The 16,316-nt window shown below is 34.2% G+C and overlaps 2 long non-coding RNA genes across 7 annotated transcripts; both read left to right on the top strand.

The window, feature by feature from the left end:
- Window positions 1–3,438: 3,438 nt before the first annotated feature.
- Window positions 3,439–6,010, top strand: LOC145792739 (uncharacterized). 2 transcript variants are annotated; one of them, XR_014332531.1, is made up of 3 exons: window positions 3,439–3,795; window positions 4,181–4,252; window positions 5,884–6,010. It is a non-coding gene; the product is annotated as an uncharacterized LOC145792739 (long non-coding RNA). The 2 variants fall into 2 exon arrangements; XR_014332532.1 differs by lacking the exon at window positions 5,884–6,010 and adding an exon at window positions 5,468–5,639.
- Window positions 6,011–6,858: 848 nt separating this feature from the next.
- LOC114300169 (uncharacterized) lies at window positions 6,859–15,848 on the top strand. Of its 5 annotated transcripts, XR_014332537.1 has the most exons (6): window positions 7,008–7,143; window positions 8,625–8,757; window positions 11,648–11,769; window positions 13,862–13,913; window positions 14,335–14,403; window positions 15,282–15,848. It is a non-coding gene; the product is annotated as an uncharacterized LOC114300169 (long non-coding RNA). The 5 variants fall into 5 exon arrangements; XR_014332533.1 differs by lacking the exon at window positions 13,862–13,913; XR_014332536.1 differs by lacking the exon at window positions 8,625–8,757 and having other exon boundaries at window positions 7,013–7,143.
- The last annotated feature ends 468 nt before the right edge of the window (window positions 15,849–16,316 follow it).

Here is a 16,316-nt window from a genome sequence, read left to right as displayed (position 1 = left end):
ACATAGATCTTGAAAATTGAGTCAAAAACCTAGTCTGATAGCAAGAAAATAGTAGTTTTCTTCAACGTATTTAACACGGAAGATGATATACAAACCCATTTTCTAGACCTAAAAGAGATGATTGGTTGATTGCTAGAGAGAGAGAGAGAGAGAGAGAGAGAGAGAGTTGCCTTAAATATTCTAAGAGATTGGGTTAAAAAATGAGTCTTTTGGGCCTGAATAGCGCTACTCATTTAACATTTAAAAGTATCTATGGTATTGCTAAGTGGCCAATTTTTTTGTCAATATTATTCTAAAGTTATTAAGCAACGGTGGATAGAAGTGACGGTAGATGGAAGTATTAGGAGAAGGGCAGACCTGGATTGATGTGGACTAGTGTAATAAGTAGAGATATGCCTTCTTAATTTGACTAACCAAATGGCCGTTGATGGAATCGAGCGGAGAAGAAAGATTCATGTAGCCGACCCCATTTGATGAGATTTAACGTTTGGTTTGGTATTATTCTAAATTTATTAAGCCCGTTGCTCTCTTATTTCTTTTGCTTGCATCCTGTGTGAAGAAATTTCCATACTAGGCATGATTTCTTCGTGTTCTCCCTACCCAAAAAGGAGCCTATTATTTGACTTATAAGTACAATTTGTTTGTTTTGCTAAGCCAATAATTACATGAAAAAGCTATACTTGCTTATTTTCTTTTTCTTTTTTTTTTTTTGGTTAAACAATTGAGTTGTAGCTTGGCATGTATAAGGTGTATTTACACAACACATTGATAATCTGTAGTTTAATGTGATTGGCTAAAAAGTGATGATGTTAAAGATGGAATTACCTTACTATATTTTACATGGATGCAAAGGCATCTAATAGTTTAGAAGGCGTGGACGTGATATTGTAATCCAATTGAACTAAAGGGAAGTGTTTATAGGATTCTATTATAACTATGCGAAGGTTCATGCAGTTAGTGCATTGTGTTGCAGTGAAACAACAATTTCATTATAAATCCAATAGAGAAGAGATATTGAGATTGATTAGTGGAAACTTATGAAGTCAGAAGTGAACTTGCCAAAAACATTGTAGTGCTATAGGACATGAAAGTTGTTGTATTAAAGGAGATGATTTTAAAAATTTAGATGATTCATGATTGTGGGAAGCTCAAGTTAGTGGTAGTTGTAGTTGTTGACCATAAAAATAAGAAGCATGCTGCGCAGTGACACTTTTTTTAAGGTCTTCGGTAAATGTAAATTTTCTCATTAAATGTAATGAATATTGTGTTTGTGCTGTTCACACCATGCGCTATAGTCCAGCTTTACTTTTATTCAAAAGTGGTGCTGTTTGAGATGAAATTGCTGTTAGAGTTTTCCACATTATTGGCCATCAACACGGTTGTCCATCTTTAGAAATTGGACATCTTAATATCAAACTGGAGTGTATTATGATGAATTTAAAAAAATAAAATCTAAGAAATGTCATCTCATGTTTTTGTAATTTGTAAAAGTAAGCTAGCTATGCCACTGCGTAGGAGGATATAATGGGAAGAGCATTAATGAATCGACTGCAAGAGATCAATGGATTATTGCAAACTTGGATGATTCTATTTGGAATATTATCTGTAACATTTGTTTTCTTGTGAGAATATCTGTAACATTATGGTGGACCACTTTCAAAACATGCATGAGTTATACATGGAATGCACATACTTAGTGGTTGGAGCTTTGCAACCACATAATCTCGTGAAGATGATGAGGTATGGGTTTTTCCTCTTTATTTTTAGGTTTTGTCTTCAGGTTTGTTTTACAATGTTATATACAATTTGTAAAAATCGGCTATTTTGTTCTTTTTGCTGCTAAGTGTTTGCAATCTGCAATGTCTTTGTTTATACAGGGACTTAGTGAAATCAGCCAACTTCTAAATTTCTTAGTTTGTGCATGTCAGGTATTGTATAATTTGGTAAATGACCTAGCTATGACCGTTGCTTGCTTCAAAGTGATTTCCTCTCAAAGTTTACCATATGTATATATTAAACATATAGCTCTATATGTTATACATGTATATTTTGTGCTACTTTATGATAGGCTTGTGATTGAAATTACCAGTTAGCATTACCATTAAAGGTGAAGAATCCTTTGTTGGCTTTACTTGCATTATCATTCAACATCTTTTTGCAATTTCCTTCTCTCCTCTCTTGTTTTTTATTTTTATTTTATATTTTATATTGAAGTTCATACGTTCATGATCTCATGCCCATGTCTGAATAATGGAGACTGGAGAGGTGAAGTAAATAACCTCCACATTTTCTAATAGTGCATGCAGGAAATATGAATATTTAAAGTCTAATCCATCTATTCATGGGGCCATATGGTCTTGCAGTTGATGGCTCCAATTGAGAATATTGTGAATTACGATTAGTAGTAGGCGTGGACTTTAAAAATCTTCAGTTTGTCAATAATTGAGGAGTAATGAGATTTCCCCAAAAACATCCCATTGCCAACTCTCCATCTCATCCCATCTGTCCTATTTTTGGGGCTCTCAATTCCCGTAAAGGAATGCAAGGAATGCAACCATTGCTTCCAACTCTGAATCATAAATGGATCTAATTAAAGGGGGTTCTCAGACCACCCCAGAATTGAGAATTCTCAAGTATTATGCTACCAAAGCATTCTTGTTGACAGCAAAACTACCAACAATTGAATCACCTTACACCACATGCCAAAACTAAATCTTTCTGTCATCACCAATCTCATTTCATTTCATTACATGCTTGAAAAAGTCTACCTAATATCAATCACTTCCATAGACATCCATCCCCTTTTATCAACACAAAATTTGCAATCAATTACACTTCTCCACAACTGTCCTTCCTCTGCATATCTACGCAGTCACCTTCCCAACAGAGCTTGATTGAACATGTATCATGAAATAGTGCTTATCTAATGAATCCTTTATGAATGTGCATAGCTTGGGTTTTGAGTTTGTGGCATTCATTCTAATTCTATTAGAACATTTGAAACCTGGAAACAGATCTGGATTTTATTTTGGGTGGGCAACAGATCGAAGTCACGTAAACTTGAATCATTTTGTGAATATTTCATTAATTGGTGAAAGCAAATTGTTTTTAAGAGAGGGCCAAAATAATTGTTAGCATTGTGCTGCGTTAGTGCTCTAACTCGGCTCCTTATGGGATATATCTTTCTCTTGAGTTTGTAAAGGATGCATTTCAACGGTGTATGTTATTTCTATAACATATATAAAAAGAATGTAAGAGTGGTGTAACACTGCTTCTTGCTTGGTGTAACACGACTGCTTGTTTTACATAGAACAGTGGTAAAACGTTGATGCTTGGTTATGAAGCATAGAAGCTGTTCTAACACTTCAGTCTAACAGTCCTTTTACCAACCTCACCATTCTATTCAAATCATAATTACAATTCACCCTTCCTTGTCAGCTATGCTATCTCGATCCTTACTTAACAATGACAATAGCCATGACATCTACAACCGATTGACCAACCTATCGGAGGCCACCATCTCTCCTTTCTTGAATCTTGCACAAAATGCGTACACCGCTATCACCATTTCAGGAAGACCACAAGCAGCAGGAACCTTCAAGAAAGGATAAGCTCATGACACAAGCGATAAGCTCTTCAGGAGTTGAGTAGTGCGATCGGTGGAACTGTGGAAGATCTTCAAGAGTTGAGTGGGTTTTCAAACTCGTCACCGAAACAGAACCTTCAATATATTTCTGACCATACATACTGGATTGGTTTATGTTCTATGAGCTGGAACAACCTGCAGAAAATGAGGTGTCTTCTTCCTTTTGTTTATTATGAAATTATCTGTAATTTGTCTATTTGGGGCTCTATTCTTGATCCTCACAACTGTTTAATTGTGTATCCACCATGTATTCGATCATATGCCAAAATGAAACAGACACACACACAGACACACAGACACACAGAGTGCTTCATCTTTTTTGGATTTTCATACTCTTTTCATTCTTGTTTCTGCATACATTCTTTAGTGAAGAATTCTCTTTTTCTTATAAAGCATTCCAAGGAACAAAACAGAGATTTCTACGATTCTATCATTCTCATTTGATAAGATGGTAGTTATTAAATCTTAAATATCTATAGAAATTAGTAAAAGTTTGCAATGGCTCCAAGTTTTGGTGAAGCCTTCTATGTGCAGAGGACAACAACAGTAAGGAATGGGGACTTCAATTTGGGGGCTAGAAAAGCGGTTGTTGATTGAATTGGAAAGGTTGGTTCATGAGCTTTCTTTAATGGGTTTCTTTTTTTCTTTCTTTTTGATTTTTTATGGGTATTTGTTTTCCCATATGTTTTTGATGATACCAATGACTTGGTTTTTTTGGATTTTTATTTTTTTTTTATTTGTTTTATATGGAATTTTTGGGGTGTTCTTCTAATGATGTTTAGTTTCTCTTCTCTTTGTTTTTGGATTAAATGTTGATTGGGGTTGTCATTAACTAATACAAAGAATTCTTCAAAGGAGCACAAGAACAAATATAGAATGCACAATATGGTGGAATATGAAGAAATAGAGAAATTATTCCACCCGATTTTGGTCATTGACGAAATCACAACTGTTTCGCTTCGATCACAAAATCATTGTCATTATGCTTACCAATTCAGATCGCCAACAATCTACCTTGGTTGAAAGTCAAAAGTCCATAAATGAAAACAAATAAAGTAAAACATGTTTAATTTTGTTAGAATTGTAATCAATTCTATTTACTATGAAGAAAAGAAGACAAATTGTAGCTTTGGTTTCACTAATAATTTCTTGATTGAATCATCTATTTCTTGAATGTTCTTTATGTAATTGGATTTTCTGTTGTTCGAATGCCATGTTTTTGTTTTAGGTTTTCATTTTTTTTTTTTATCATATATATGTCCATATCTGTCAATGATGTTTGCATGAAATATTTGGAGAGGGATTTATGGAGGATTCGTTCTTTTTATTTTCTGTCTTAAGTGCGTTATTATTCCTTGTAATCAAATCTTATATTGCCCTTACTGACGTGAAAAATTATTGGTATTTGTTGGTTGGATGGATTTATTTGTCATTCTTTTTTCATAATGGACCACCTTATTTCACTCTATTCCATTGCTTTATTTCTTATGACCCTAATATATTTAAGAAGCTATTTTTTCTTTTTCATTCTTTGGCAGGGTATTAGAGATTGGGGTAATCCACTGTTGGTGGATTAACAGAGTTTCTCTATGCTAATTTCAAATTCAAATAATTTATTTAAATTGATCTACAACTTGACAACTATGAATTCTAAATTCTATTTCAATGGTCAAATAAATGCTTTAAATTTACTCTTTGCCAAGCTCTTGTATTTGCCACATATTTGTCAATTCTGATTTATTATTATTTCTAATGCTTCATAATCCATTACAGCACCCTTTGTGGATCTCACTTTCTACATATTTCGTATGTCTACTTCAGGAAAAGCACAAAAATGAAGACATTCAAGGATCACTTTTTGAAGAACCTTCTCATGGAGCTCTATTTTGCACTTGGGAAACATTTAAGAGGACATTGAAGGATAAGATAGATTCAAAGTGATACGTATTAACCATTTTAATGTTCTTTTATATATTTGTTAATCATTTTAGTATCTCAAAACTCTCTTCTTAACACGTTCATCCCACAAATGGTTAGACTAACAAGCCGGTCTTGCTCATAGAACAATGTCATATGGTATTTCGCACTTCTATTTATCATTGCCAACCGAACTTGAAAAATTATGCCTTCTTGTACTCCATGTAACCAAGTTTCTTGGAGTCTATTTTTATGTCCAACAATGTTTTTATTTTTATTATTTTATTTTTTAAAGCTAAACAATGCATCATTTACTGCAGAAACTTTCACCACCAGCTCAAGATTGGAGATCACCTTAGCGAGGTAATCAGATCGATTCCATCTTAAAAAAGTACAAAGATTGTTAGTTATCATAATTTTTAAAATTTCTGTTAGTCTTCTACTTTTGTATTTTTGGTTCTAGGTATTATTAGTTTCTTCTGCTAGTTTAGTCCATCCATTTATTTCACCTTCCTATTGGTTATGAGGTCCACTTCAAACAGGTTATTGTTAGTTGCTTAAATGAATCTTATTTGTTTTCATAACTGAATCTCAATGATATTAACTTAGAAGATATGATGATCTAGAGGATAACTGAACTTATACATTAAAAATTTGTTGTCTGTCACTTTGTTTTCTATAGATCTAAACCTATACATTAGAAAGCGTCTCTACTTTGACAGGGCTGCTCAATTTTTTTTTGTAACTATTCGTGATGTGATTTTGCTAATGTCAGCTCTGAAGTGGGCTTACTTCTACAAATGTTGCTGATGCTTGTTATGTTATTTTCTCATTCTTTTATGATTGGAATCGTTTTCATCCACTTGCGTTTTTTGAACTTCCACACAGCAATTTGTCTTAGAAATGTAGTTTCTTTTTGCTTGTTTAGCTAATATAGTTCTCATGTGAAGAATGGAAATGATATAAACTGAAAAATCAATGTGCACTTTATTTTTCTTTTGATGGGCTTTACTCATTTTTTTATTTGAATTCATTAATATTGAGTTTAAAGTCCTTGCTATGACCATTTCCATGTGTGGATTTCGAGATAAGTTCCTAACAGTTGGTGGAAAAAGACTGAAACTTACGATTTGGGACACAGGTAATTAACATAGATGACTTGTTATTTGGAACTATTTTGTTTATTCAGTGTGGAAAATTTCTTGGATCCCAATAGCTAAAACAGTCGCTAAAATAGCTACTTTCCAATACCAAAACCCTACGCCTGCCTTTATGAAGAGTTGAGATAAAAAATAATTGCTGAAGTATTTGTGCAAATTCGAGTGGTTTCGGAGTTGTTGAAGGAGTGCCCTTAAATTAGATATTGACATGTATCTATCCTTCAAAACAAAAACACAAACAAAAACAACAATTTAGAAAAGCTTTTTTTTATGGACAAGCTTTACTGAACTTATTTAATTCAAACATATATTATTCAATATTTAGATATGAGGCTATTAAATTTTTTGGTTTGCAGCTGGACAGGAGGTTTGGAACATTGATAAGCTCTTACTATAGAGGTGCACATGGAATTATTCTCAGTAAGCTATTTACAAATGCAAAAAATTTGCATTCCAATGTCATTTATGTGGCAGTTATACTTTTGATAGTATATTTTTTTTTACAGTATTTCACATTGAATAGTTCTCTGTTTTTTTTTTTTGGGTAACACATGAATTGTTTTGAAAATGTCTGCTCGGTCACATGCTTCTTCTTACCATTTCGATTAATTTAAGTAGTTTTAATTGTTAATGCTTTGTTGTCATCTTTCCTCTACCTAATGTTTAAGCAACCATTTTTGTATTTACTTTTTGTTTTAGTTTATGATGTAACAGTGATGCGTCCCCACGCGCGAAGCGCGTGGGGGCCAACTAGTTGTAAGAAATAAGATTAAGCTGATTACAATTATGACAAATAGTTGTGTGAGTTCTAACATATTTTGTGGGGCTTGTTTTATTTGAATGTCATCCCAAACCAGTGCGCTGCTAGTTAGTTAAAATCCATCATCTCAAAACTGGGATAGTTATAGATAAAAGTTATTAGTGAAAACTAACCATTTTTATTTCTTTGGTTTCAGTTAAACATTCACATAAATGTTTCTTGACTTCTCTAGTGTCAGAGAAATTTCAACCCATTTGAAGCACCTATATTGACAATTGTGTTTAAGGGACTGAACCTGTGGAATTTACCAGTGGAAGTTCTTCCAACAATAATCTAGATCTGTATGTGTTTGAAAGGTGATGCCAGGAGGTGAAATTGATTCAAGTAGTAGTCTAGTGGACATTTGAAAACTTTTGCCCAAAACAATGTCTAGAACTTCTCAGAAGATTTGAAAGCAAATTAAGATTATGATGGTGGTCCTGTAAGTTGCAAGGGACATTGGCAGAGTAAGGATGGGCCAACCGACAACTTGAATCTGGGGTATCCAGTTGTTTTCAGTTTCCTGCATGCTTATGCCATGGCAGGTTTGAATTCACAGTAATAGTGACTTGTGAGGATAAGAGTTTCTAGGTAATAGTGATTTTGCTTGATGTTTTGAGTTGTGCTCTAGAGCTACAACACCAGAGATAGATGGAAATGGTGAAACGTTCTATATTGTACCAAGTGGTACTTTTGGAAAAGTTGTCATTTATCATGGAATTGACTCTGGTTTACAAATGATTGAATAACTGGGTGAAATTTACTTATTCAAATCAAGAGATATATAAGTAGGCACATCCCATTGCACTAATCAGGGGCATCTACAGTGACTGAGTGGTCAAAGTAGTACGCTAGTTCTATTGTCTCTTTAGTGAACATTGATGCACTGATCTGGATGATCTTGCTATTTTGTGTGTTGCTACACTGTAAAAAGTGCTGCTTCTTGATGATACTGTGATTTGCATGATCTTGCTATCTGGTATGGTGCAACACTGAAAAAATGCTTCTCCTTGGTGATGCTGTAATTTACATATTTCTATTGTCAGCTAAACAGGGTCTTTTTATGTTGCAATAAGTTGAAAATATTATTTTCTTCTTCCAGAACTTATTTTTCTGCTGAGAGATGTGGCAAAAATGAATTAACGCACAATTATGAAGTGGTTCAGATATGTGGCTTAAGAAATGGTTTTAGGGATTGGATGGTTCACGGAGCCCTTATTTTGGGTCCAGTAATGGTAAAATTTCCACACTGCATAAATTGTTACTGGGTGAAGTTTTCAAATCTCATTTTTCTTGTTAACATTAATCAAGGCTAGCATGTTATGTACTACATATTATAATTTTTTTTTTTTTTATGGATGTACTGGACCGTATCTCTATCCTTCTTTTTTTAGGTTTTGCTGTATTATCATACCTGTAATGTGCCTTTACCTGCACCCGTCTTTCCTAGGTTTTCTCCCTGTTTATTTAGGTTGAAGACAAGCAGTTTTTGTAGTACAGTATGATCTTCTGCTGGGGTTGACGGGCTATCCATGGTTTTTGATATCTGTGCTTTTGAACAGTGATGTGGGTGTGGATCTCATGGTCGAGGTTTGTGGAAGGGGATTTGATTGGGTCGGGGGGAATTGTGGAGGAGGGTGGGCTTTTGGGTGGGGTCAGGGGAGAGGGTGTGTTTTTGTAGGGATAGATGGTGTGGTGAGGTCTTGTTGGAGGAGTGCTTCCTTTGATTTTTAGCATTATTGTGTATCGGGAGGCTACTGTGGCATTTTGCTTTGAATGCATTGGGGGCATAGTGGATTGGAATATTGGGTTACGTTGGTAGGTTTAGGATTGGGAGGTGGGCCAGTTGATGGATTTGTTGAATTTTCTGTATGGTTTGGGGATTACGGGGATGGGGAAGGAGGATGGTTTGGTTTGGTGTGGGTTGGGGATTAAGGGGCAGTTCTCAATTTCTTTGTTTTATCGGGGTTTGGTGGGACAGGAGCTTGGGAATTTTCCTTGGCTGAGTATATGGTTGCCGGGTGTTCCTTCTAAGGTGGGTTTTTTCATTTGGACGGTGGCCTTAGGTAAGATTCTTACAATTGATAATTTGATTCGTTGCTGTCAAATTTTAGTGAATTGGTGTTGTAGGTATTGTTGTGATGCAGAGTCCATTAATCATTTGCTTATTCATTGTTCGGTGGCTTCTTGGTTGTGGGGGTGCATTTTGTCTACCTTTGGGATTAGTTGGGTTCAGCCAACGTGGGTTATGGAGGTGCTTTGAAGTTGGAGAGGGGTTCGGGTTGGGAACAATCAGCAGAAAGCTTGGGCTTCAGCCCCGTTATGTTTAATGTGGTTGGTTTTGTTGGAGCGGAATCGTTGAACGTTTCAAGGGATGCATCATCTTGCCTCTTGGTTAGAGAATCAGTAGTTAATAGTTTTGTATAGCTGGGTTGAAAGGGAGGTCGAGATGTGTTCTTTTTTTAGATGATTTAATAGGTTGGATGGTTAGGGGGTTTCCCCCTTTTGGAGATTTTTCTTTGTATTCTTTTACATCGGCTTGATGCTGTTCTAATAAAGTTGCTTTATTTATCAAAGAAAAGATGCTTAATTTTTTTATAATATAAATTACTTCGGATGTTACAGTTTTGTGAGTTCCCTCGATCTACTCTGCAAATCTTGAATTGACAAGAATGAAAAGGTAGTAATGTGAATTGCTTGTGTTCTTTTGCAGTTCTAAATTTGTTGCCTTCATCATAAAACTGTTTCTTTGTTTTGGATGGCTTTCAAACAAACATGCTCCTTTGGAAGCAGTGGATGCCTGAGTGAAAGTCGTTTTGTGAATTTTTATTTTTATTTTGTCTTTCCCTCTATATGAGAAGCATGTCTTCTTAAACATGAAGAGTGTGAGCTTATAAAATGTAGGAGTCTTCGTATTTGTGCTGTCGTTCCAACTCCTGCTATTATTTTCTTGAATGGTCTTGCAATCTTACGTCTAGTCTTCAAACTTCCCTCGATGTTCTGAAATTCTAAATAGTAGTATAAAAATATCAAACAGTATACCTTGAGGTTGCGGCTTGTGCATTCATAGATACTCAATCGTTTACCATTTCTCTTTTGCCTGGTAATGTAACAAAAGAGCTTCATATTGCTGATAACACGAAGTTTACTGCAGTATACTCTTCTCTTTCCTTTCTAGAAATTTCATTTGTGTTCATTGGGGTTGTCTGAATTGATAGTTAGGCTGGGGCAGGACTAATAGGGATGATTTTTCTTTTAGCTACCTGTTTGTCATATAGAAGTCTCTAGCTCCCAAACTTTGGACCTGATCATTTCAATTTTATGAAAATGCAATGCTAGAGATCCACAATTTAAACCCTTAAATTCACTCACAATGATGTGGCAAGAGAGTTGGGGCCTGTATGATTAAATGTGTGACAAATCAAAAGTTGACACCTATCATGCCATATCATTATGGGTCATATTGTGAGAGTTTTTTAGGGGTCTCAAGCATTTTCTTTTACGTTGTGTTTGGTTGCGGGATTTGGGGAGTGATTTGGATAGGGAAAGGGAAAAGGTGTGTGAAACTAAGTGAAATATAGGCATGTTTTATTTACATTTCACCTATCTTTTCCATTTCCCTTTCCAAATCCCCCCTCAAATCCCCCAACCAAACACAGCATTAAGAAATTCAGGTGACACATGCTTTTAGGTTCTCTGATTTCACGGCTATGCCTGAAAACTGCCCCTGTGAAAGAGAATTTGTTAATTGTGATGCTGTACGCACTGGGAAGATCTAAACTACTGAGACCAATTAAGCCAACAGTAAAAGAACAGCGACCTAGATTATTATGATTGGCATTCCTGGAGAGGAAAGAGACAGTTTTGCCACCAGAACCTGGAAATTTGTGATGCTAACAATATTATGATGAAGGTTGTTTTGGCCTCTTTTACATTGCTAATTTCAGAATTATACAGGAAAACAGTATGATTAAAGTGCTTTGAGTAGGATAATCTCATTTCTTGCGAACTGTTTGTGATATTCTTTTCTTGCTGTTGTGTTTGTAAAAAGCTCTATCCATCTACAACATTGTGTCTAGCCTTTTCTATTTCTCATGCTGTAGAGGGTTTTCAACTTGAATGCAGATTGTACCAAGTTGCAGGTTAAACAAAGTCCACATTGTATGCAGAAAACATATCGATGGAACTGCTGCATCCAGGTCAGACATCTTACTTCTCTAACATATCGATGGAACTGCTGCATCCAGGTCAGACGTCCTACTTCTACCTCGTATCCATATTTTTTGTTCAGTAGTTCTTAACTTTGGCACCGATGATATAATTAGCTGCCTCTCCAAAGTCTAATCTTTCCAGTTCTAAGTAACCTGGAACTTGACAAAAACAAAATTTCCTTAAGAATTTAAGCACGAACATCAAATTATTAGGTCTGTTATCCAAAATTGTAACTGAAAAATGGTCCAACATAAAAGGCCGGAATAGGATGGCTGGTTGGTGAAATTGAATATGATATAGTTTACTTAGTAAAAGCTTTATCGTGATTATGAATTTCAAAAACAAATTCGCTACCTGTGAGTTTGAATAGGGATTTCCCATAGAGATTTATATGGAACTTGGTTTATGATTGACATGAAGGATTGTAGCATCCAGACAGACCTGAACTGCTTAGAGATCACAGTTTGCTGGCTCCAGAAATGCCAGTGAGATATGAAGTTTTGTTTTTAAGTCTAGAAAATCATTCTTGTTATACTCTATATATACTGCATTCTTTAATTCCTTGCATTCAAGATTTTTCTTAAAAAATATATATATACATGCACGGGGTGCAGAACTGGTGCACATAACAGACAAGATGCACAAGAAAATGCACAGAATATTATTAATTTTGTGTTTTTCCCTGTACTAATTTGTGCATACCAAACGGGTAAAATGATAGCGAGAGGAAAAATATACACATTGTCAAAGCACATGGTAGGGCTAAATTGTATTTCTCTTCTGTTTTTTTTTATTTTTTTGCAAATGGAAGTCAATGATCTTGACATATATCAAGACATACAATTATTTAGATGGTCCCCTGGTGTGCATGAAAATAGTCATTGGAGCCAAAGTTTGTAGAGAATATGGTTTGTTAATTGGACAAATATATTACGTGTAATGTGTATTCTACGGTGCGTACCCCTCTCTCTAACCTACAAGTATGAGAGAGAGAGAGAGAGAGAGAGAGAGAGAGAGAGAGAGAGAGAGAGAGAGAGTGAGTGTGTGTGTGTGTTGCACAAAATATCACTTTCATTAATACTAATGGGCAACTCAGACCCCATCTCTCTGTATAGAGGGAAAGGAGGGAGGTGGACAAATGATGCTCCATTGTTTTCTTAGACCATGTTTAATTTGAAAATAAGAGTGGGGTAGGATTATTTTATCTTGTGATAAAATTATCTCACATTTTGTGGATCAACAAGTTTACCGGAGAGTCCCATTCAAAGGAATTCGGGGGTGAAAAAATTGTGTGGATGAATAATTAATTAATATTTTTTTAGATCAGCTAGATGAATCATTAATATTTGTGGATCTAGGATAACTTATTCTGCGAATATAATACTCTCATGTCTGAGATAATTTTGTATCGGTGAGAATAATTTTTTTGGAATAAGAATTTTGTTACAAAATAACTAAAATGACTTTTAAAATAAATCATCTTAAAATAACTTTATCACGTCTTATCTTATATATGAACCAAACTTTGACTTTAGAGTTCAATTTTTAGGCTTAATAGCTTGGCCATTTCTATATATATATATATACATTAAATGAGGCCTCTTTGAAAATAAAGAAGAAAAACTCTTTTAAAGCATTGTGTTATAGGGATTAGATGAAGAGCATATTTGAGTAGGAGGGGGTCATTGTCAAAGACTCAAATGTAGTGCATCATGCTCACCACAAACAAGCCATCTGGGTTTGTTTTTATGTGTGTGTGTGTGTTTTTTTAACAAGTTGACTTGTCCATTCATATTAATCAGAGACATCCAGACATCAAAAATATATTCTTCCATTTTCCCCTTTTAAATGTGGTGGAAGAGGAGTTAAACTTGGCAATATGAAAGAAGATTCAAGTAATATATATAAATATTTTTTGTCTTTTTCTTTAATTTTCCTTCTACAAAATTCATGTCCCAAACCCAATCTAAATACATTAAAAAATGTTAGAGATCTTAAAAGTTCTATTAAAATTTCTACTAAATGTCTCATTAACATTTGGTAAAAATTTTGATAGAAATTTTGGAGTCTCTAGTATTATGTTATATGCTTACTGTCTGTTTGCTCAACTGCATTTATTCTTTGCAGAACTCTTTAACTTGAATCCAAAGCATTAATGCAAAGCATTTATTCAGAGATGGTAAATTTGCCATAAACAACTTTTGCTTATATTGATAAAATGAGTTCAGCAATGCTTGGTAGTCCAAAAAGAAGGTTGGCTTGAATGGCCCGAAATTCATCTCGCCAGTCGTCCGGCGAGAAGGTTGATAGTCGCGGTCAACAAAGGTGACAACCGCAGAAGACAAGTTTTCACTCGGTTGTCCGAGCGAACATCCAGCCGGTTGTCCTTGCAGACGTCCGGTAAACACTCATTTGGGCCATTCGAGCTCCTCCTTTTTTGGCTACCAAGCATTAATCAAATGCGTTTTCACACTTGACCACTGGTAAGACTATGGAAAATGTTTGGTACCCCCACCACCCCCATTGACGTATTGACTATTGATGTGTTTAAATTATTTATTATTTATTATTTATTATTTATTTTTTTTTGTGTCTGACAGTGACATGAATGGTTCAAATCATTTTGGGGGTTGTGGAGTTATATTTTGGAGGGGTCTATATCATTACTGGTAAGACCATATGACTACCAATTCCTTTTCTATCATCCCATTTCTATATATGATAGAAAACGGGGTAATATTTATTTTGATAACATAATGATGCTTTATTTACTGATTAAAAATTTTAAAGTAACAATTCGAACACATCATTTAATCATACAAACCTCCAAATCACCATTGCATGTTTTTCTTACTAATAATTTTATATACACAAAATAAATCATAGAAAACACAAATGGTGTAACGTCAATATCTTCATTGGAGGGTCCCATTGTCTAATGTGTATTATTTTAAATTATTTAATATAATTGATTCTCTAATTGATTCTGTGTCCATAAATCTCACATTTTCTTACACCCCCTAAAGTTGGAGAAATGCCTCTCCACCCTGTGGTGGTAGCCCACCTTTGGCTTTCTATTTGAAAGAGAAGCTTGTCTTTAGTTTTTCAATCAGCAAAATAATGTCAATTATGAATATGCAATAACTCCTTTGTCCAAATGCCCCACAATAATGCATGAAAAACATGTTAGGTACACTAAAGTGGAAGTTGGTACTTGTGATGCAATGGTTTGAAAATAAATAGCTTGTTGGCACACCATATATAATGTTTAGGTCTAAAACAAAGGAAATTTAAATATATAAACACCATAAAAAAAAGGGTTTACTTTTGGTTGTTAGATCTAGAAATGAATTGAAGTCCGTATTTATGTATATAATCAATTTGTTAAGGAGGTATTAAATATGCCTAACTAACTCCATAATCATAGAAAAAAATAAATGCAATAATTTTGAGAAATTATATTTCCACACGTCTATTTATCTCAATGCACACATTTATTGATTAAATTATTAATTATTCTTCTCAATTTACACTTTAAATATTTCAGTTATACCCTTTACTCATACCATGATACACACACTCCTCCTCTGGCCGGGGCGGCGGGGACGACGACTCAAAGTTCAATAGTGTACCAAGAAATCAAGCAATCGAAGAAGTGATTTTCATGGTTGATACCTTCGTTTGTGGTAGCTAATATTGTCATGTTTGTAATCATGTTCATCAATGATTGCCCGAAGAACTCTGGCTCTTGCGTTGCTGGGTTTTTAGGGAGGTTCTTGTCCACAGCACTCTTTCTCAATTGCAAAATTCTTGGTTACCATTGCACATACTATTTCTCCCATTTTACCTCACATTCAGTGCTATTTCTACAGTATTACAGATGTGCTTATGTTTAAAGTAAACATGGAGATTGAAGAGGAGCTGATAATACATAGAGATTGAGAGTATTACTTTGCAAGCAAGCAAATGAGAAACAATGGAACTAGTGAGAAAGAATAGGTAAATTAGGATTTTTTTTATTTTTTATTTTTTATTTAAAGGATGTGCATTGTTTTTTTAAAGATGTGTATAGAAAAAATTGAAATATAATATTAAAGGTGTATCTTGATGTCCATTAATAGTTATTTTATTTAAGGTATGATTGTCATCAAAATAAAAATTTATTAAGTGTGTACATTGAGATATATAAGTGTGTAGAAATAGAATTCCCTAATAACTATCTAGTTATAAAAAATTAATGGACTTCACTTAAATGTAACAATTTTGGTTGCATTGCCCACCATCCTGAAACATTCCAACTGTAATGGACTTAACTTAAATGTAACAATTTTAAAATCTAAAATTCTGGAATTTTTTGAAATTTTTTAAGAAAAAACAAAAAAATAATCTAGTTTTTGTAAGCTTATATATATATATATATATATATATTGAATTTGATTTATTCTAGTTTTTATAAAAATATTTTTGACTCAATTTTTAATTTTTAAAATTGACACTTTACTTTTTATATTTTTTTGGCAATAAGTTTTTATATAAGATTTATTGGTGATAAGTCAATTTTTATTATTCAGTAATCTCAGAG

The sequence above is a fragment of the Camellia sinensis genome, chromosome 6, assembly GCF_055761805.1.
Source record: "Camellia sinensis isolate YWXY chromosome 6, ASM5576180v1, whole genome shotgun sequence".
Taxonomy (NCBI): domain Eukaryota; kingdom Viridiplantae; phylum Streptophyta; class Magnoliopsida; order Ericales; family Theaceae; genus Camellia; species Camellia sinensis.
This window is presented reverse-complemented; position numbering and strand designations above follow the sequence as displayed.